Here is a 22655-nt window from a genome sequence, read left to right as displayed (position 1 = left end):
TTTTAAATGTCAGTATTTTTACCTTGTCGGGATTTTGACCATGTTGGGATTTTAAATGTCGGTATTTTGACCTTGTCGGATTTTTACCGTCGGTCAATGGTTGTCGGTATTTTGACCGTCAGGATTTTGACTGCATCCCATATACATATATACCCTCCACCATCAGCAACCGAACAGTCCTTCCTTCTATTCTTGTGGGAATGGACGGTGACCGGAAGGACTATTCTGTTGGTGAATGTATCTTCTGCTTCTAACTTTTAAATCTGCTCTCTTAACTTGTTAAATAACATACCGTAAGTGTTTTCACAAATGTGTTAAATATTCTATTAGGCGCAGTAAATGACTCTTCAAGATTTTTTCTTTTAAGATTTTTTGTGCACTTAGTTTATTCTCCACATATAAGACTTACTGTAAATAGAGGCTACTTATCTGTCCTCATGTGTGTGATAGGCAGCAAGCAGTTTGTATGGAGGCCTCTGTATTCCTCACTTCCGTAATGACTGAACTGCTCCAGCCAAAAAATGCTGGACAAACAACTCTCTTCTAAAGCTCAGCTGAACTATCGTCTGACTTCATTAATGTTTATAATGGCAGATTTCAGCACCAGTTGCATCCGTCACCGAGATGTGACCCCTTGGATACAGTGCGCTACTGTTGTGTGCGCATTTAAGAGGTTGCGAGTGTGAATACGTAAAAGCAATCTATCATTTACTGCTAGGACTGAGAGGAAAGGACCAGACAGGTGAAAGGTTGCAGGTTCCGCCTGCTTTTATAAAACAAACAGAACTTCCTAACACACCTCTGCTATATTCTGTTATTTATTTATAATACTAATTAACTTTCTGTAGGACACTGCCCCTAGAAGCTACTAGCACATTATGATTCTAAATTGAACTTAGCCCTTAGAATTGAAGCTAGGACACATTGATCCCTGTAAGTACAGATTATTATTACATTTTATTTATAAGGTACCACAGGTTGTTCACAGCGCCGTACACAGGGCACACATTAGAACAATACAGGGTACACAGGACTAAACATAACAGTAGCTGAAGAACTGAATCAGAGCACAGGTAACAAATAGCAGCACAATTCTTAGTACACAATACAGCCAAGATGTAGGGAAGCAGAGGAGCAGTCTGCATGTTACCAGGGGCAAGTTGTCAGTCATAGAAATGACTGAATACGAGTGAGAAGAGATGTGGGTATAGATGGCAGGTGGGTAAGAAATCTGTAATTGATGTGCTGGAGAAGAGGGCTGTGAGAGCAGGAGGGAAGAGGTCCCTGCTCCAAGGAGCTTACAGTCTAGACTCTAAAGAGAGAGGGAAGGCAGACAGACATGAGGTTATAGCTCAGATGTGTCACTGTCATAAAATAGAATATTACTTTGACATTAACAATTTGGGCCACAGTTAGAGTTAGAAGCAATTAAGCAGCCTAATAGAGGTAAGTCCACTATGCACATGCAGAAAATATACTGCCTACGCTTGTATACAATACAGTGTAGTAATATGTTTGCACTGCATTAGTTGTTGGATGATGTGCCACTCTTGCATCTAAACCTGTCCATTCATGTTATATGCAATGCATGATATTGGCATGGTGCAAAATTCAATGACACCCTTCTACCTACACCATGTCAAGGGAGGCATCATCAATACCTCTGAGACACTAGTCACCAATATTCTAGAAAAGTTGATGATTAAATCCAACAAACACCCTATCCTGACCAAAACAACGTACCAATAGAACTCACATCCACCAATCACATCATCATGAAAGCTGCAGACAAAGAAGGCAGGAAAGTGATGTTAGGCAAAAAAGATTACATCACAAAGAATACTGCACATACACAACATTGAAAGGGGACCCAATAAGGGGTTACAAAACAGAACTGCACAAATTAATCAAAGAAAGGCTCACATCCAGCATACTGAACAAAATGATTTATCATCCTGAATATAAAGCGACTCATACAAAGCGACTCTAAAGCATCACTTGGAACAAGAACATGTGGCTAGTCACTAGTGACATAAATGCACTAGGCATCATCATCATCCAAACACAGGGGGCATAGATAGCACAAGACACTTTCTGAACCACGGCACAACACTACACCTGGTTGAGACCCAATTCAACACTGATGCCATCAGATTTAGCCCCAAGATATACCAACCTGTTCATTAGTAATTGGAAAGAAAATAATGGGCAGAATGTGTGCCATCCATGTTCTGTGGCAGCATGGGATGCCAGCCAAACTTGGACATTATTTTTTTAAAAGGGCAATCAATTACAAGGCAAAATCATGCCTTGTAGGTGATTGCCCCTTTAAAAAAAAAATCCAAGTTCGGCCAGCATCCCACACTGCCGCCAAACTTGGGTGACATTTCATTCTGCCCATATCTGGAAGGAGCATAAATTTGAGGAGAAGCTGGTGCTGTTGCACAGATATGTTGATGACTTAATTTCCATCAGGCAAAGGACATAAATGCATACACTGCACAAATGGACAAACAGATGGATAAAAATCACAGACATCTGAAATCTAGAAAAGACATAGCAGAATTCCTTGATCTGAATATACACACACACAGAACAGTATGACTTTATTACACACTACATTCATTCACACATACCTAACCTACGGATACCCTCGAAGGCCTGTCCTCTTCTCCAAGTAGAGTCCAAACTGGTACCTGTTGAGGGAAATTCTCACCACTCGCCTCCCGGATAGAGCGCTGTCTTCTTCACCTGCCAGTACACATGCGAGTGAAGCCAGAATGTTTCTTTATATTCTTGGCTCCTCCCATATTAGTCCCACCCACCAGCCAATAAGGAGCAGCCTTTGGCTAGAAATATTTCATCCTATTAAATGTCAGCCATAGGGTGTGATTTTTGTCCGCTCGCTATTCAGCAATCGTTCAAGCAGGGATTACCAAGCCTGCATTTCCAGGGGTATTCCCCTCCAGCAGCCTCCTGGCTGCCCCCTCCCTCCCCTATGAGAGTGATACTTGCTAAAGGCGTTCACACAGGGGGTCTGCACATGTGCAAATACACGCATGCACAGACCCCCAACCATTGGAATGGGGCCGATTAGGCCCCTTCCAAGCCAAGCTGAATCACCCCCATAATATACAAGCACTGGCACATACTAATGCAGAACTTAACAACCTAAAATAGTATATAGAAAAGCACCAGACACTAAAATCAAAATAGTGCACAATCACATACCCTCAGTCAAATGGATGTGGGTCATTTGATCGACCCAATTTAGTTCGACAGGCATTGCGTCGACTACTGAAGGTCAACACACCTTAGGTTGACACCTGAAATAGGTCGACATGGCTAAGGTCAACGGGGTTGGAAAGTCGACACATGCTCATACATGCAGTCGTTAAATAGTTAAGACTGAGCTGTACAGACAAGGGGGTCATTAATGAGTGCGCATTGTTAACAACATTATTTGCCAATCCAGCTCCAGTGGTAGCTCGGGTTCTCCTCTTTACCCTAGGGGCGAGGTGGTGCACTGCGAGAACACGGCCGTGCTTAGAGGCCTGAGGCGCAGCGTGCAGGAGAGGATCAGGGACGGGAAGTATGTGAGCTTTCTTACTATGACGGCCCAAGACTAGAAAGATTACCGCGCAGCAAAGCGTAAAGGGGGGATTGGCGAGGAGGCCTTCTGCACCTATCACCGGTGGCAAGCGGGCCTCTTCATGTTCTCAGCCTGTTATTTGGAAACCAGGCCCCAGGAACACATGAATATGGTGCGATACATGCACATGATTCATGCTATGTTCCTTTTAGATGGGGATTCGTCATGCCGCTCTTATGACAAGAGTTTCAGGCGTAAGCAGTCAGGGCTTGCGATCATGAACTTTGGTTGCAAAGATGTAGAGATATGGATGGGCCCCAAGCCGGCGGCCCCTCCGGCCGCTGCACCTGCCCCTCCCCCTCCAAAAAAGTCCCCGGTGCCCTTTCGCGCGGAGGATGTGGGGGGATCCTCCGCGGCCCAATGCTATGCATACAATGGAGTGGGCTGTTCCCTGGGTGCGCAATGTAAGTATAAACACTGCTGCGCAAAATGCTGGGGCCCCCACCCAGGAAAGGAGTGTAGAAAGGGAAAGCAGGGAGGTCCAGTCGTGGCACAAGCTGCCGGGGGGCCCCCTCAGTAAGGCCCCTTCCCCCGTTAGACTTGACCGCCTGGCCAGTTGGCTGGTGGCGTACCCCCGGTGGGGGAGGCCGCCTTCTTGCGGTCTGGCTTTTGCGAGCGTTTCCGCCTCCCCGTCGACAGGGGGGGGTAATGACCTCAACTCCCCGTAACTTGAAGTCCACCATTCAGATGCCCGGGGTGGTTTTGGAGAAGTTCACCAAGGAGGTGTCCCTCGGTAGGATGGTAGGCCCTTTCCCGGAGCCCCCCATTGCCGATTTGGTGATCTCCCCAGTGGGGGTAGTTCCCAAAAAGGCATCGGGCAAGTTCTGACATATTCAGCACCTGTCTCACCGAGCGGGCAGCTCGGTTAACGACGCTATCCCTGAGGAATCGTGCCGGGTGCGATACCAGTCCTTCGAGCAGGCATTGGCAATAGTTCAGGGTTTTGGCCCCGGTGCGCTGCTGGCTAAGATCGACATCGAGTCTTTCGCCTCCTTCCCCTGCACCCGGAGTCGTTTCGGTTCATGGGTTTTCTTCCCACAGGCTTCTATGTGGACAGGTGTTTGCCCATGGGCTGTTCCATATCCTGCGCCTTTTTTGAGTGCTTTAGCAGCTTTCTGCATTGGTGCATGGTGACGGTTTCGGGGGAGTCCGGTGTGGCCTATTACCTGGATGATTTTTTGTGTGTGGGTCCCGGGTTTGCTGGCGTACATGCTGGGCCTGTTTCAGTATATGGGGGTCCCCATTGCAGTGGACAAGACGGAGGGGCCGGTGTCTTGCCTTTCTTTCTTGGGCATTGAAATTGACACTGTCGCCGGGTGCTGCAGGCTGCCCCTCGACAAGCTGGCGCGACTGCAGGCTGCGATATCCCTCCACGGGTAAGCTTCAGTTGTGCCAGGTACAATCGTTGCTGGGTTTGCTACATTTTGCCTGTAGGGTAATCCCCATGGGCCGGGTTTTCTGTAGGAAGCTCGAGAGATCCATGGCGGGTACAAGACACCCCCTACACTTCATTCAGCTGTCAGCAGAATTGAAGAGGGACCTGCGTACCAGGCTTGCCTTTTTAGAGCAGTTTAACGGGGTCCTTATATGGCCTTCTCCTCCCTGCGACAAGACAATGCACAGCTGCAATTATTCACTGATGCCGCAGGGGGAGTGGGTTTCGGAGCCTTCTTACATGGGTCATGTTGCGCTGCCCCATGGCCTGTGGAGTGGGTGACGGAGGGCCTCACAAAGAACTTGCTGCTCCTCGAGCTTTTCCCCATAGTGGTGGCATTGGAGCTTTGGGGTGACAGGCTGCGCAACACTAGCATAGTGTTCTGGTGCGACAACTTGGGGGTGGTGCACGCTGTTAACCGGCAGGGTTCTGCCTCCCTGCCGGTGGTTTACCTGCTAGCGCGTCTGGTTTTAAAATGCCTGCTGCTCAACATGCAGTTTGTGGCAAAACACGTTCCCGAAGTGGAGAACTCCATGGCAGACGCCTTGTCCAGGGCGGACTGGGCAAAGTTCCGGGCCCTGGCACCTGATGCCTTGCCGGTTGGTGAATGTTGTCCCTCTTATATTTGGCAGATGATCAGGCCGGAATGGAGGAGCTAGCCATGCGTGCGATTGCGCCCAGGACGCTGCACTGCTATCGTGCGGGATGGCATGAGTGGGAACAGTTCCGGCTGTCTGCCCCTCAAGCAGGTAAGACACCTGGTTCGGCCATGGTGGCCTTCGTTTTGAGTTTATACTCCTTAGGTCATTCTGTCATCTCCGTGCACAGGACGCTTGCAGGGGTGTCTTTTTTTTTGTATTGCAGGGTAGGGGGGACCCGTTTTTGGTGTCAAGGGCATTAGGTGGATGGCGGAGGGCCTCGCTGGCTCTCCCGGACCGTAGGCATCCAATTGATTTGACGTTGCTACCAGCATTGCTGGGCACCCTAGGAGACATTTGTTAGCCTGCCTCTGAGGTCCTTTTGTTCCAAACGGCGTATGCAATGGCTTATGATGGGGCCTTCAGGGTTGGAGAGCTGGTGGCACCTTCGTAGCGGACGCCTTCACCATTGTCCGTTGACGATCTGGTGGTCCAGGTGGATTCGGTGCTCTGTCACCTGCGATGCTCCAAGACGGACCAAGCCGGTAGGGGGTGGTGGCTGTCCCTGCTCCCGTGTGCGGTGGAGGGTGTGTGCCCTGTTTGCACAGGCGTGTTTGCACAGGCGGATCTACCTGGTGCATGGTTGATGCATGAGGACGGGTCACCACTCACCAAATACCAGTTTTGCCATGTTTTGGGACGGGCGCTGGAGGCCACGGGCCTTGATCCAAAGGAATTTGGGTCGCGTTCCTTTCGGATCGGGGCTGCTACCTCGGTGGCTGCAGAGGGCCGCTCCGATGCAGAGATTCAATCTCTGGATCGATGGCGCTCGGCAGCATTCCGTAGGTACATTCGGCCGACATTATCTATCACTGCTCACCATTGTCGACTGGATGCATAAGCGCTCGCCAACTTCTAGTGGGGGCCTTGAGGTGTTTTTTCGCATTCGCCCAGGGGCACAATTTGGCTTCAATTACAATCTGACATGGCGAACCTGTTAGTTTACTCCGGGCGGTGTGTTTTGTGCCTCAAGAGCTGGTCGGCCACGGTTTTTCTCTTACCTTTCTCTCTCTAACCTGGTTGGTGTGTGAGTGCTTGTTGCAATTGGGTCTCCTGCTAACTAACCTCGTATGCGTATTTAAGGTCGACGGGACGTAAAGTCCTTGTGAATGTTGGGCCATTCCTTTGTGTACTGGGCCTCGCAGGCGGGTTTAGCCTCTGATGTTTGCATGTTTCCACAGGCTGGGGAGGTTAGGTGGCTAGGTGTGCGGGGCATGAGGTGGTGTGCGCTGCAGGCTCAGCTGATGCAGGCATTGCAGTGGTTTGGGGTCCCAGAGGTCGTTATATTCCACTTAGGTGGGAATGACCTTGGGCGGGGATCCGCTCTGGAGCTACGCTCCGTGATTATCCGGGACCTCCACATCATTGCCCAGTTTTTGCCGTCTTGCATGTTAGTGTGGTCCTCCATGATCTCAAGGAGAGTATAGAGGAACGCTATATCTTGCCCCCGCCTGGAGCGTTCACATAAGAAGGTGAACGCTGCGGTCGAGAGATACCTGTTAGCAAACGGCGGGGGCGTCATTCGCCATGAAGCCATCAGCTTCCAGCGTCCCGAGCTGTACAGGAGCGATGGTGTTCATCTGAGCCCGGAGGGCGTGGCTCTGTTTTTGGGCGATATTTTTTCTTGGTTGTCTTCAAGGTGCTGAGCGTTAGTAGTAGTGGCAGTGGCTGCGGCCTAGGGCCTGGCTGTGGCGGTAAAGAACGGTCATTCTTTAAGAACTCTGTGTGTGTGTAGGTAGTGGGGTGCACTCTCCCTTGACATCGATTGTCATGGGCCATGCTTCTGTACGGGGGATGGCCACACCACCAGGCCGGGTGGCTGACCAGGGAGAGTAATCACCAGCGATGTATGTATGCATAGTGATCTTTAACCCCACCTTTCCTATAGTGACCGTTCTTTAGTGACGCCACCATTTATTGTCATATTTTAGTTGTCAAAATAAATTTGACATTCTTTTGAAACGCCAGCACTTTGTGTCCATGTCTTTATTTTAGGTTAAGTTATTTAAGTTTAAAGTTAAGGTTGTATTTAGGTATGTCAACAGACAAAGTGTGGACCGGGGGGATACCCGATGGTGAGTTTATGATGCTGCTGAGATCTTGGTCCTGGATGTTCTAATCAGACAGAACACTGTGCACTAATCTTCGATGGTTGCTTATTAACAGACACAACAGGGAATCTTGGTCCCAGATGTTTCATGGCAGCTGGGAAACTGCTGTATATGTGCAAAGGCACAGCTCCACAGATTTATTGTCAATAGAGGCTGAGCTGAATACTAGTTTTTTTAATTAAAACCCTTTACAGTTAACTATCAGGCACATACGTTAATAGCCAGATTTCTGCTGTTTTCAGCCGCCAGGTCTCCACCAGTCCCAGCTCCCAGGGTCCCAGCATTGATACTGTACATGCGCAAAAACCTGGCTTCTATGGGCTGCATCATTTGGGAATACAAAATGGTCAGAAACAGTTTTTGTGTGTCAGTATCCATGTGTTTGCATAAGAGCCTATTTGCATGTCAGTGTGTCTGTGTCAGCGTTTGCATGTCATTTGTTCAGCATCCATGTGTCTGGTGTCAGCATTTATCTGTTAGTCAACATCTGTTTGTCAATGTCTTATATCAATGTCGATGTGTCAGTGTCCATCAAAGTGTCAGCATTTGTGTGTAAGTGTTTGTGTGTCCAATGTCCATGTGTCAGTATATGTCTCTTAGTGTCAGCGTCTTTCAGTGTGCCAGCATGTGTCAGTGTCTGTGTATCAGTGTGTCAGCATCTGTGTGTGTCAATTGTTCATATGTGAGAATGTCTGCATCGGTCAGTGTTTTAGCATCAGTGTGTCAGTGTCTGTCTGTGTGTCAGCATGTCAGTATCTGTCTTTGTGCCAGGGTTTGAGTCACTATCAATGTCTTTCAGTGTGTCAGGTGTGTTATCTGTCCTCCAGATCCTTCTCTCCTCCACTGGCAGTCCAGCACCTCTACAAAGGATAGTGACCGGACTGATGCCATCTTACTGCAGCAGACATTGGCAGCCTCCTAACAGAGCTGAGTTATAAAAGGAACTGGTGAGTACAGCTAATATTTTTCACCACATCACTCCAGTCTGCCTCTGCCTGTCATCTTAAGGAAACCTTCCCTTTTGTGTGACCATGCCCCTTTTCCTATATGCAGTACATCCTAGGATGAACGCTAAATCACTTTTAAATTTCCATACGCTCACTTCAAAATTCCCATTTTGACCCCTTCTCTTTACTACAAATAAAGATCTAGGAACCAAAAACTGGGGAAGCATGCAAAGTAGACTGTAGGATTCGCAACATTACAGGTACCTGAAAGAGTAGCCTTTTACATGAAGGCCTTTCTACCATAGCCCAGGCACCAAATTATGGTCATTTGTTTCGATTAAAAATCTTAGTGATCTCCTGTCACTTCTTCAAAGGTGGCTTTGCAAGGTTCGTTGGCAAAGGTCATCTGCTGAGGACGTATTTACTTATGTTGCTTCAGTGCCACAAGTACAAAGAAAGTGTTTTGTGCACTTGACAGAAACACACAGGAAAACATGTGAAGCCCCAGCATGGTGCTCTAGACTAATCTATCCCCTGCGTGCATTAGCTATGTATAAACAAGATGAAGAGCAAAAGAGCTTAGGAAAGATGATGGACCTTGGATGCCAGGTCTAAACAATCAGGTTTTCACCAGTTAGATACACTGCTGAGATTCTTTTATCTCAATATTTCCTAAGAGCTGAAACCAGGGGGAATTTCTAATTATCAAAGAGTAGCTACAGAAAATAAAGATTAAAATGTGATAAAGGCAGGGAGTACAAAGTGTGACTCCTCAGCCACAATTATATGCCAACAAAGATTAGCCGATCTGCTAAACCACTGTGCACTAAACAAATCTCATAAAGTACGTAGAAGTACAAATACACATTATGGGCATCGCATCATTAATACCCCTTTTTGACTAGCAAAAAACCCTGAGTCGATATGCATTGGGAAGCACATCGACCTGGATTTTTAGCTAGTGGAAATGCAAAATAACTCCAACCTGGATAGTTACTTGGGTTGGTCCCAGGATGCTCCCAGGTCCAGAATAGTTGAAACTGGTAACCTGGGTAAATTTTTACCTGGGCCTGGGTCTGCCGGAGGGGCCCGGGTCTTGCTCCCTCCCCTTTGCAAGGAGTCAGGCAGAGTAAAGTAGAGAGGACAGGCTGCTGCTGCAGCACAGCCTCTCTCCCCAGCTCAGCACATGCTGCTCAGTGCCGTGTGCTGAGTGGAGGAGAGAGACAGCAGCAGCCTGTCCTCTCTCAGCCTGTCCTCTCTAGCCCTGATCGGCTGCCCACACACAACCCGCTAAATATTTTTTTTACAGTGGTGTGGCCACGCCCCTCCTGTTGGCCATGCCCCCTTTTTTACAGGGGCCTTGCTGTGATTTCGGCGGCCTTGATCATGGGTTTCATTGTGGCGTGTTTCTGTCATCTGCTTTGAGCTTGTACATACCAAACATCAACTGCATCACTCTTGTTTCCAATCTGCAAACTCAGGGGTTTATTTACTAAGATTGTTGGTATGTTGCCATCACATTTTACTTCTTATTTATTTAGCACATTCTAAAAGATAATAGATAGAATTTGATTGGTTGCTCATAGCAACATCCCATATTCAAACATTAGCAGCTCCATAGCCTGGAAAATCATAATTGGAATTACTTTTGATGACAGACATGAATTATGCCCATATTCATCCTATGGGCACAAATCTGCACTGAAAATGCTTCGCATAGAGTGTATTATTTTTGTATTTGGGAAAACACTGACTAGAGTTGAATGTTGCCTACAAAACAAGGCACCTGTGTCAGAGTTGAGCTGTACACTGTATTGGTATTGGTTACTCCCAGGGCTGTCAACAGAAATCTTGGGGCCTGCAACTCTGATATCTCTGAGGCAACCCATACCTCCCAACATTAGATGAACCCAAGGAGGGACCCTTGTGCTCAAAATTTAGGGCATGGCCTGCCAGCAAGAGGGAATGGCCTACAAATCGTGTCACTACCGCGAGTCCATACCCCCATTTTTCCACTGTGGGGGCATGGCCATTTGTGAGCCATCTGTGAGCTGTTGGCCATGCCTCCAGCCCCTCTGCCTGCCAGAATAGATGCAGACAGGGGGCAATCCCAACTGAACCCAGCCGTTGGACACTGCTGGCTGTGGGCGTAACGCAGGAAGGTCCCAAAAAAACGGAATGTTCCTGGGAAAATCTGGACAGTATGGGCAACCCCAACCCCTCCCCACTTGAGCAGCGTATTTTTAATACATTGCACATTGTTTTTTATTATTACAAAAAAAGACAGATAATTAATATTCACTATGCAATGTAATACAAATCTGCTGCACTACTGCTGAGCACAGTGGCCATATTAGCATCTGCATTTTGATTTTACATTGCATAGTGATGATTTAATTATCTGTGAGGTTTTTTTATTATTATTAATAACATCATGTTCATAAATAAGACTGAGGGAGAAATGGCTGATTAAGGCCGATTATGACTGATCCGTGGCAAGAACGGGTATGACCTAGATCCCCGAAAATATAACCTGAGAATTGGGCTAATTTACTAAGCAGATGAGTTTTCAGGCTTTGTATTTTCCGATGGTGAAGTAATTTGTATCTGGCTGCCGAGTTTCGGCCAGTTATGGATGAGGTGGAAGCTTCGCATGGATCAGTCTGTGCAGGCTTCTCAGTGTAAAATAGATTAAATAAATAAAAAACTGGCAGAGGCCCACCCCACAAGTATAACCAGCCCGGGCTCTTTGAGTTGCAGTAAATAAAGTTTAAAAATAAAATATTAAACTAAGGAATCAGGTTTTGGAATAGAACTACAAGCCCCAGCCTCCCCTGCATGCTGGGACTTGGAGAATTACAAGTTCCAGCATGAGAGGCATTAATGGGTCTGCTGGGACTTGTAGACCCAAAATAAAGTATGGCTGTATTTAAGATCGAATGGGGGCATTCGTACCCATTGGATCTTAGCAAATTTCCCCCTTAGAGTGAGTGACACATTCTACCTTTTGCTAACCCACCTCCCCTGTACCACCGGTGCCACAATCCAGGTTCCAGTCTATACTGCCTGTGTTTCTCATGCAGTTCTGCTCCTCCTAGGTGGACAGGCCATCACCACTGCAGGGAGAGATCAGTGAAGGGCAGGTGTTATGGTGCAGCAAGGTGCACCATGTGATGAAAATTGAGCTGGACAAGTGACCAGGCCGGTGGTTCCAGGAGGGGGGTCCAAGTACATTCCCTTCCAGAGATCCAGACGGGTGTGCAACTGATGCTTATAAATCATTGCTAGGCACTGCACTGCTACAACCATGTTTACAAGCCCTGAAGCCCTGAGAACCTTGGGGCCCCTCACAAGGTAGGTGCCCTGGTTATGCCCCTAGTGAGCATTGCTTTGTCTATGTTTCTATCATTATTATGTTTTTATGGAAATCCCATCTGATTGCATGAAAATCAGGACAAACATACTAAACGTGAGGCAGACCAATGAAATCAGAATTTGTTCTAGATGTATTCACTAGGCCCCATACATGCCTACCCATCTGGAAGCTGTAGGCCATGCCTCCTACCCAAGAGTCACAGGCATTTCCCCATTTTGGGAACAGGGCCCGGTGACATGAAAGTCTGAAGCCACTTGAAGGGATGTGCTGCATCTCCCATCACTCTGACGTCTAATTAATGACTAAACAAAGAAAACCAATCGGGTGCAAATATTGACCAAATGATTATAAATTATTTTAAAATTAATAACCAATTTATATTGATTGGATGAAAACTAAAGATGGCTGCTCCCAATGGCAAACTGGAAGTTGCTCAGTAAACACTAAAAGGACAGGTTAGATATAGATACACAGAGATTTTACCTTTTTGCATATACCTCAGAGAGTGCCACACAATTGGATGGATGATTAGTATAAAATGTATTTATTAGCTTGTATAAGCAATGCAAATTACATAAAAATAATATACATACATTATAAATGACAATATAAACATGCAAATTCATATATTCTCCATGGTATAGAAATTTTGTTTATAACCTGGAGTCCAGGACAGAAATCCTATGATGGTAATTTGGTTGTGAGAGCCCCAGCTGTGCAAAAGGTGCAGATGGAAATAGAAACGGCTCCAACCTAATATTGCATATAGCTCCCTCTCCTTAAGGGGAACTTCAGTGGTAGACTTAAATAGGTGGAAATAAACCTGATGTATACGAAGAATTGTGTCTCTAAGCAAGAAGCTGTACCTGCAGACAGCTCTAGCTACCCCGCTCAGCAGTTGCCACCTGTTGACGAACCACCAATGTCAGAATGGGCAGGGAGCGAGCCGTCCGCCACAAGCCGTCAGCGGTGTTAACAATCTGCGCAGACTCGTTCCAAGCCGTTTGCAATGGGAAGATGGACATGGTTCAGCGTGCAGCAGAAAATGTAGGCCGTCAGTGCGATTTCAGCCCAGCACGGCAGGTTTCATCAGTATGTTCGAAGGAGTTTAAAACCCATGGGGTACAGAAAAGCCTCAGTCCTTGATGCGTTTCTGCGCTATTAACCCTTGCAGCGGTTTCATCAGAAGGAAATTAATGATTTTTATTGATTGATAATAAGGCCTAATTTTAAACCAGTTTAACAGAATAATATTAAAAACAATATAATTACATTTCTATTGTTAATTATGTATACATATTTAGTAAGTAGGATAGTTTATAGGGGCAGTATAAGCATGCCTTACCCATTTACACTCCATTCAAAATTATATATGGTACTGTACAGTGGAAAACTTTTTAGGGTGAGGGTACATTTCGGACAGACAGTACCAACACAATCATCCATCTACACCACAGCGCTGTGTCTGGCTGTCAGATAGTGCATAACGGAGGACGATAGTTGGGAATGCACCAGGGGCAGTAGTGCTGCCAACAGTAGTAGTGCTAATTGTAGATAAAGCACACAGTTACTGACAGTAATAGCGCTAATTATAGTAGATAACGCCCACAGTTGCCGACAATAGTAGCACTAATTATAGATACTGTAGTTCTTCCTCTCCTCATCAGCTCTGTTCCACCCCCTCCATCCCGTGTATTTACTCCCCCTTTTCAGTCCCTGCTGCATCTTATGTTTTCTTGGGGGGTTAGAGCTTCATGCAGCCGCAGCAGCAGCCAGAGAGGTGAGGACAGCAACAGTAGGAATGCAGCAGCATCCTCTGCTGAGGAGCTAGTGCCATATACAAATTTTGGCTACTGGAGCTCGTGCTCCACTGGAACCACACTCCCAAAATCCCTGACTGTATACCTTCCACTCTTTGTTAGTCAAGAACATCCAGAGCCAAAAACTTTGTAATAGTTTCGAACCAATGCATTTTTTTAAAGTGAACCCAATAAACACTGTCCTTCTAATCTCTATTTGACAATTTGAAAGCAATTAACTTAATTGTTATAGCTTTAAGTTGATGATGATAAAGGTAAACAATATAAATGGCACAAGATTTGCAGACTTACAGTACCTGGTTATTATTATACATATAACTATATTCGTATAAAGTGCTCTGTACACTTGTTTTCTAGAAATAGCTGCTACAGTGTTTTCCAGAAAGTTTAGATAAACATTTAAACATTGATGCAAGAAAGTTTGACAAACAAGGAAAATTTATATTTACTCTACTTCACACCACACTAAACTAAGCCCAATACTCTGTGCCAACATAAATGGCTCCTGGTCCCAGTCTGGCATGGACAGAGCAGTTTCCATTTCCAAGGTCACGGAAGGCGTCAGGGGACCTGGTTAATGTTTGACCCCTGCAATATGTTTAATTTGCCAGTGTGCTCATGACAGAGGATTGCTGAATAGACATATGTAAAAGTTAATAACTTACGCTTAATATATTTTCTAGAAATGTTTTAAATGCAAAAAAAAAGGTCAATAGACACACTGCGTTTTTTGCCGAGCGTGTATGGTGCCTGATGATGGGGAAAATCAATAGGCTAAAACAATGCACAGTGTGTAGAAACTGAGTGTTTTTAGCCAGTTTTGGCAGGATACTATGAAAAGCCAGAAATACAGGGGGGGGGGACATCAAATCCCCCTCCCCCCCCTCTGTATTTCTATATAAAAATAACCAGGCTCTTGACTCTGCCTTGGTTCCCAAAATATTGGGGAGAAAAGGAGTAGGGGTCCCCCATATTTCGGAAACCAGCACTGGGCTCAAACAGCCAGCAATGTAATGACAAACCCGGAGGGACACTTTTTACATAACGTCCACCGACCAAGGCATGAGCATTTATTTTAAAATGTATCTAAAAATATAAATAAGGATATATATATATATATATATATATATATATATATGTATATCATTATTTATAATTTTATATGTGCAATGACAGATGTGTTATATACTGTACACTGAATACCATATGGTTCTTCCTAGGGATCGATTACCCAAACACAGAAAGTGAATAATTAATGGATACCCACAACCGACAGCCAAAGATGTACATAAGACTTGGAAGCCACAATTACTAGGCTTCAGAAGGAACTGACATTCAAGATAAAATACAAGATAAAATACTACATTAGGCCATTATATTTGGGACTTTTATTATAAGATTAATATAAGATGTAAAGATCACCAAGACGTCACAGACAACACTTTCAACATTCAACTTCCACATCACAGCACAACAAAAATCAAAAGTATATCTCCGCTGGACTGAAAGGTTTATATAAGTTGCAGCACAATATAGAACAAAGGTGTGTTTGTTTCCAGCAGACTAATGAGCTCAATGAATCTCTTTCAGCAGATCTCCATTTATGAACTGGAACAATCCGGTTCCTAGGAGTATTCTGTTTATTTGCCCAATCTTCCACCTGCCCTAGTTGAGCAATACAAGTTTGCATGAACACACTTTTTTCTATTAAATTTGTATTGATTTTTCAAAAGAAATCATACAATAAAGCAGGAAGGGAGAAAATTTAAAAAAACAAATAGGAAAATAAAAAGTCTTGAAATAGTTTGCATTTCAGGTAAATATGAGTAAATAAAAGACCATAACACATATGTGATATAAATAGAAATGAGGCATAGAATAGTACTAAGTTTAAATATTAAGACAAATAAGCACAAAGAGACAATTAGTCAAGGGGAGGAGTCAGATCAGAAATCATAAGAAATATTAAAGATTAGATCCCAGGTTCAAGCTAGGTGAATGCAGAATAGATAGATCAATGGGGGAATCATTGGTACAATTTTACTTTAAATTCACTCCAACGGAACCTCATATGAGTAGATGAAGGCGAGTAGAAATATGTAACATCTGCAATCTTAAATATGAAGGGTTTATGGATCTTATTTTCAGTTATATTGTCAGTATAGTAGAGGACTTCCAATTCTGGGGGGCAATAGAAGCTTTAGTGGCTATCAATGTGTGGCCAAGAAGGTATTGATCTCCAAGAGACAATTTGTCTGCGCAGTAATGGAAGAGAGCCATGAGAGGGTTATTCGGCACCTCACGTCCTAAAACTTTTATTTTATTTTCTTACTTTATAATTCTGCCAGCATTGCGAGGATACATTAGGCCAAATCTTAGGTTGCTGGTTGGGAGAAAGGGCTAGTTTGATGTCATCTCTGAATGATTAATGCATTAAAATTTTTTAAAACAGGACTATAAAATAGATTCCCAAACCTCATCTAAGAATATTGTTGGTAAGTCTCGTTCCCATTTAAGGTGTGTGGGGAATCTGTTTCCCAGACTTCCCATGATCAGATATCGGTACCATCTAGAGATGCAACTGTTACTGGTCTAAGATTCAAAAAGAGGGATTAATATATTAAGAAGGCCCAACTGCTTAGGGGGTTTGGGGAGATGTCTCTGGAGCCAGTGGCTTATTGAAAATATGTATAGAAATCCCATTTCGGAACATGGAAATGTGTCTGGAGGTGAGAAAAAGGGACTGCATTGCCATCGGAGACCATATCTTACAAATATGAGTGACCCAGAGTTTTTTAAGTATCTATATTTAAGTCAGGGATCATAGATGCTATGGTGTGCAACGACAATTGTGGAGAGGGCAGGGTTATATTTCTGCTGAAGGAGACTAATTTATGCCATGTAAGCAATGTTGTTGGAATCGCTTTCAAACACTGATTTTAGTGGAGACAATAGAGAGGGGAAGGTGAATCAAATCTGTATGGGCAAAAGGAACCATAACAGCACGGTAAATAGTGACCCAAGTTTTAATTGAGTCATGTGAGAACCAGTCTCTCGTCTGGGCTAACAGACAAGCTGACTGATACTTCTCTAGATCAGGGTATGCTAAATCTCCCTCAATTTTGGAAATGGATAGGGTAGATCTTGCTATTTTCAGTTTTGCTCCTCTCAAATGTAGGAAAATAGCAATCGGTACTTATGTATTATCTGGGCTCCCATGTTAAATTCACCCCATTTTTTCATACCCCTACTATCCAACTACGCATGGAGTTGATTTTATATAGTGTGGCGAGCGTAGCGAGCCACCGTGCCCGAAGCGTGGCGAGCGTAGCGAGCCCCGCGAGGGGACGCGGCCTCATAAGAAAATCGGGAACCCAGATATTACATAAGTACCTAGCAATCTATTAAATTTGTTGCAAATCGCCGTGGGGAAGGAGTGGGGTATAGTGCGGAAGAGGTAAATTAGTTTGGGAAGAAGTACAAAACCATTTTAGCCGCTGCAATACGCCCAACCCAGAAGATTTCCTGCAGAATCTAATCTGTATCAACTTGTCTTTCATATGATTGGCCATATCCCCTGGTACATTGAAGGAAAGTGCTTCAGTTTTAGTGGTGTTCAATTCATAATAGGATCAATTAGAGTACATATCGAGAATAGAACATAAGTGTGGGAGTGAGGATTCTGGGTTATGAATACATAACAAAATGTAATCTGCGAACAAGCTAATATTGTGGGGAATACCCCCATAATAGGTCCAGGTGTGGAGCTATAAGACCTAACACACTCAGCCAGAGGCTCAATTAATAAAGCAAAAATCATATGGGAAAGCGGGCACCCCTGGTGAGTACCATTAGTTATATCAAACTTTGAGGAATAGCATCCATTAGTAAACACTGTCCCCGGTGGTGCAGAGTATAGGGCTAAAATGGAATGAAGTAGTCTACCTGTAAAACCAAACCATCATAGGGTGGCTTGCATATAATCCCAGTGGAGTCTATCAAATGCTTTTTCAGCATAAAGCGATAGGACCAATAAAGTTTGTTTCCGCATCTAGCAATACTCAGTAATATCTATAACTCTGCATGTATTGTCAGAGGCTTATGAATCTAACTAGGTCAGGGTTAATTAAACCAGGTAGAAAAGGGAATATTTGGTTAGCAACCTTTTTGCAAATAATTTAACATCTGTATTCAGTAAGGCTATGGGTCGATAGTTTTGAAGGGCCGTATCATCAGAGTGATAGGTTTCAAGATACAAGTCTAAGGACCCTTGAATAGCCTATTGAGCCTCTGGTTGAGAGAGCAGATGAGCTCCCAATCTTCAAGATCCAGGTGCAACCGTACGTCTGCATACATTCCACACTAGAGCTAAAGGAGAGTGGTCAGACCAGGTAATTGTCAGAATATCAACCTTACCAATGGAGGGTAATGTCTATTCATTCACTAGTGGCTAGGTCAATTCTAGAGTATGATCCATGAACATGCGAATAAAATGTGGAGTCCCTCACAGATGGGGGTTTAGTTCACCATGTGTCAAATAGATCATACTCTGCTAATAAGTGACAGAATCTAGGGTAGAAGTCTTGAGGGTGATTACAACCGGGAACCTTCATCGAGTGGGACCTATCAATGTTTGGATCTAATACCATATTAAAGTCTCCCAGGAATAAAAGGGCCCCTCTAACTCTATCTTGAAGAGTCCTAAATCAGAAGGGCAGTTGTTTGAGGTTGGGCACATAGCAGAAGGCCCATTAGCCGTTTAACAATAGGGATATCTATGGTCAGTAAAGGGATTCAGTATTGAATCCCGGCGGTCGGGATCCCGGCGTTCAGAATCCCGACGCCGGAATCCCGACAAATGCCGACAAGGGGGGGACGTGGATCGCCCCCCCTTGCAGGCTCGCTGCGCTCGCCACGCAGCGGGCCCGGTGCCTCGCTACGCTCGGCACACTTATTTATTCTCCCTCCAGGGGTGTCGTGGACACCCCAGGAGGGAGAAAGTGTCGGCATTTCGGCGGTCGGGATTCCGGCGTCGGGATTCTGAACGCCGGGATCCCGACCGCCGGGATCGTAACTGCATCCCCAGTAAAGAGGGGAGGATTGTGACTTTGAACGTACATTTTTTTTCTTTATCATGTGAATGTTACAACATCAAAGCTTGCAGTCTGGTTTTCTGTTGTGATTAATTCAGTGAAAACATGTAAAATGAATAGTCTGAATTTATAATACTATTTCTAGCATAGCATTCTTAATTGATTTCTAATTGAGTATTATTTAATATTATTTATTACCAGAAATTTATATACTGTAGTTCACATATTTTCCTCATTGCTTTAATGAGAAAATTTGAACATTCACATCAATCCCTGCTTCAGTGGAGCATACAAACTAGATTTCCTACACACATTCATTGTAGGGTTAATTTTGTTTGGAGCCAGTTAACCTACCAATATATTTTTGGCGTATATTCTTGATATTGCTCCTCTCTGGCTCACTCACAGTTCTCTCTCTCTACTATTTTCACAGGCACCTTAGATGTTGGCCATCCACTATACTCTATGAACAAGGCCATGAAGATAGTGATAAACAAAAGAGCAGAGGATGACCCTGGTGGAACCATAAAGGTCATCTAGTTGACCTCTCTTATGTGAAGGTTGGATTTAAAATTGGGATCTAAAATACTTAACTTATTTTACTTATTTGATCCTGGGAGCTATGCCATTTAACTTACATAAGAACTGGAACCAGACTGCTCCACTTACAGGAGGCATGGAGATAGACTCTTACCTGAAGGCCTTAGCTCATTGCTTACCTGAAGGCCAAGACTCAAACTGTTTTGCTTACCTAATCCTGTAAACCAGACTGCTTCACGTACCTGAGGCTTGGAGCTAGACTGTTTTACTTACCTAAAACCTGGGATTGAGACAGCTTTGCTTACGCAAAGACTGGGAACTGTTTTATTTACAGTACCTAATCCTGATCACTTACCTGAGGTAGGGATCCACAAGCACAATACTTTACTTACCAAAAAAGTTGGCATATTTTACTTACCTGATCCTGGAATCATGAACATGTACTTACCTAAAGGCTGGGATTCTGACTGCTTAACATAGGCTGGTATTCAAATAGTTTTCTTACCTAATTCTGGAAATAAGACTGCTTCACATTCCTGAGGCATGGGACAAATTAATTGACTTACCTAAATACTGGAAAAGAGGCTGTTTGACTTGGCTGTGGCTTGGAGCCATACCTCCTTAGTTAGCTAAAATCCAGGAACCAGATTGTTTTACTAACTTGATCCTTGAAGTGATACTTCTTAAGTGATCTAAAAGCTGATAGCTAGACCACTTTACTTACTAACTAAACCTCAGAGCAAGACTGCTTGACAGATCTGTGAATTAATGCTATAGTCCTTACATTACTTGAAGGCTGGGGTAGAAATTATTTTACTTACTTGATCCTGAGATACAGAGTGCCGAACTAACATAAAGGCTAGCAGTCAGATTTCTTAATTTACCTAAGACTTGGAGATAGAAATTATTATTTTCCTGAAGTCTGGGATCCAAACTGTTTTTTTTACCTAATCCTGGGAGCCAGTGTACTTCGCTTATCTAGATGCTGGGAGCCAGAACACTCTACTTATCTGAAGGTTAGAATGCAAGCTGCTTTACTTACCTTAATGCTGGGAGACTGAATGCTTTGCTTACTTGAAAGCTGTCATCTAAAAAGTTGTACTTACCTAATCCTGGGAATGAGACTCCTATACTGGGAGCCAGTCTTCTTTTATTAGGCCCCATACACGCTTGACAATATATCATTACCAATATGAATGATAATTATATAAATAACAACATATTGTTCATATTGTCTAGTGTGTATGCTCAATATCGTAATGAGGTACACTATTGTTCAAAAGTTTGTTCTTATTTTTTATAGAAAAGCATTTTTTTTTTCAATGAAGATAACATAAAACTAATAAGAAATACACTTTATACATTTTTATTGTGGTAAATGACTATACTAGCTGAAAACATCTGTTTTTTAAAGGAATAGAATTATAGAGGCCCATTTCCAGCAACCATCACTCCAGAGTTCTAATGGTACATTGTGTTGGCTAATTGCATTAGAAAACCATTAAAAACCCTTGCAATTATGTTAACATAGCTGAAAACAGGTTTGCTCACTAGAGAAGCTATACAACCAGCCTTCATTTGAGCTAGTTGAGTATCTGGAGCATCACATTTGTGGGTTCGATTATACTATCAAAATGGCCAGAAAAAGAGAACTTCATGTGAAACTTGACAGGCTATTCTTGTTCTTCAAAATGAAGGCTATTTCATGTGAGAAACCGGCAAGAAACTGAACATTTCCTACAATGGTGTGTACTACTCCCTTTAGAGAACTGCACAAAAAGGATCTAACCAGAGTAGATAGAGCAGTGGGAGGTCCCAGTGCACAACTGAGCAAGAAGGCAATACTTTAGTTTGAGAAATAGATGCCTCACAGGTCCTCAGCTGGTAGCTTCATTAAATAGTAACCGCAAAACACCAGTGTCAACATCTACAGTGAAGAGGCAACTCTGGGATGAGTGGCAAAGAAAAAGCAATATCTGAGACTTTCTAATAAAAGGAAAAGATTATTATGGGCAAAATAACACAAACATTGGATATTGAGCTGTTGTGGGAGCAGCTTGACAGTATAGTACGCAAGAAATGCCCATCAAGCCAATCCAACTTGTGTGAGATGCTTTAGGAAGTGTGGGGTGAAATGTCTGCAATTCTGTAATTGCTGCAAAAGGAGCATTCTTTGACGTAAGCAAAGTCTGAAGGACAAAATTATTATTTCACATAAAAATCATTATTTCTAACCTTGCCAATGTCTTGACTATATGTTCTATTCATTTTGCAACTCATTTAATAAATAAAAGTACATTTTCATGTAAAACAAAATTGGGTACTTATGTATTATCTGGGCTCCCATGTTAAATGCACCCCATTTTTTCATACCCCTACTATCCAACTACGCATGGAGTTGATTTTATATAGTGTGGCGAGCGCAGCGAGCCACCGTGCCCGAAGCGTGGCGAGCGCAGCGAGCCCCGCAAGGGGACGTGGTCTCATAAGAAAAACGGGAGCCCAGATATTACATAAGTACCCAAAATTGTCTGGGTGACCGCAAACCTTTGAACAGTAGTTTTTGTCATTTGCACATGCAGCACAATCTTGACTATATTTGCATGCACAGTGTGGGACTCAATGAAGTCAATGAATTAAATCATTACTTATATTGTTCAGTGTTTATGCACTATATTGCCCAGGAACCAGTGGGAATCGTTGACAATGACAATTATTGAGAATTATCATCTAGTGTGTTTGTGGCTTAACTTGAAGGATGGCAGCCACGCTGCTCTATTTATCTGAATACTGGAAGCCACACTGCTTTACTTACTCAATGTCTGCAATCTTAATTACTTTTCTTACCCAATGCTGGTAGCTAATCTGCTTTACTTAAGTCAAAGCTCAGACTCCTTAACTTTCCTGAGGTCTGGGTTTGAACTTGCTTTACTTACCTTTAGACTGCGAGGCAAACTACTTTACTTTCCTAAAGGCTATGGAG

At 43.9% G+C, this 22655-nt stretch overlaps 1 long non-coding RNA gene across 2 annotated transcripts; it reads left to right on the top strand.

Moving 5' to 3' along the window:
* Nucleotides 1-909: 909 nt before the first annotated feature.
* Nucleotides 910-22247, top strand: LOC146036590 (uncharacterized). 2 transcript variants are annotated; one of them, XR_014460869.1, is made up of 5 exons: nucleotides 910-933; nucleotides 8724-8843; nucleotides 11942-12197; nucleotides 15260-15582; nucleotides 19566-22247. It is a non-coding gene; the product is annotated as an uncharacterized LOC146036590 (long non-coding RNA). The 2 variants fall into 2 exon arrangements; XR_014460870.1 differs by lacking the exon at nucleotides 11942-12197.
* The last annotated feature ends 408 nt before the right edge of the window (nucleotides 22248-22655 follow it).

Source organism: Crinia signifera, chromosome 9, assembly GCF_055691185.1.
Source record: "Crinia signifera chromosome 9, ASM5569118v1, whole genome shotgun sequence".
NCBI classification, from domain to species: Eukaryota; Metazoa; Chordata; class Amphibia; order Anura; family Myobatrachidae; genus Crinia; species Crinia signifera.
Note: the sequence above shows the minus strand (reverse complement) of the source record. Positions and strands in the feature narration are given on the sequence as shown.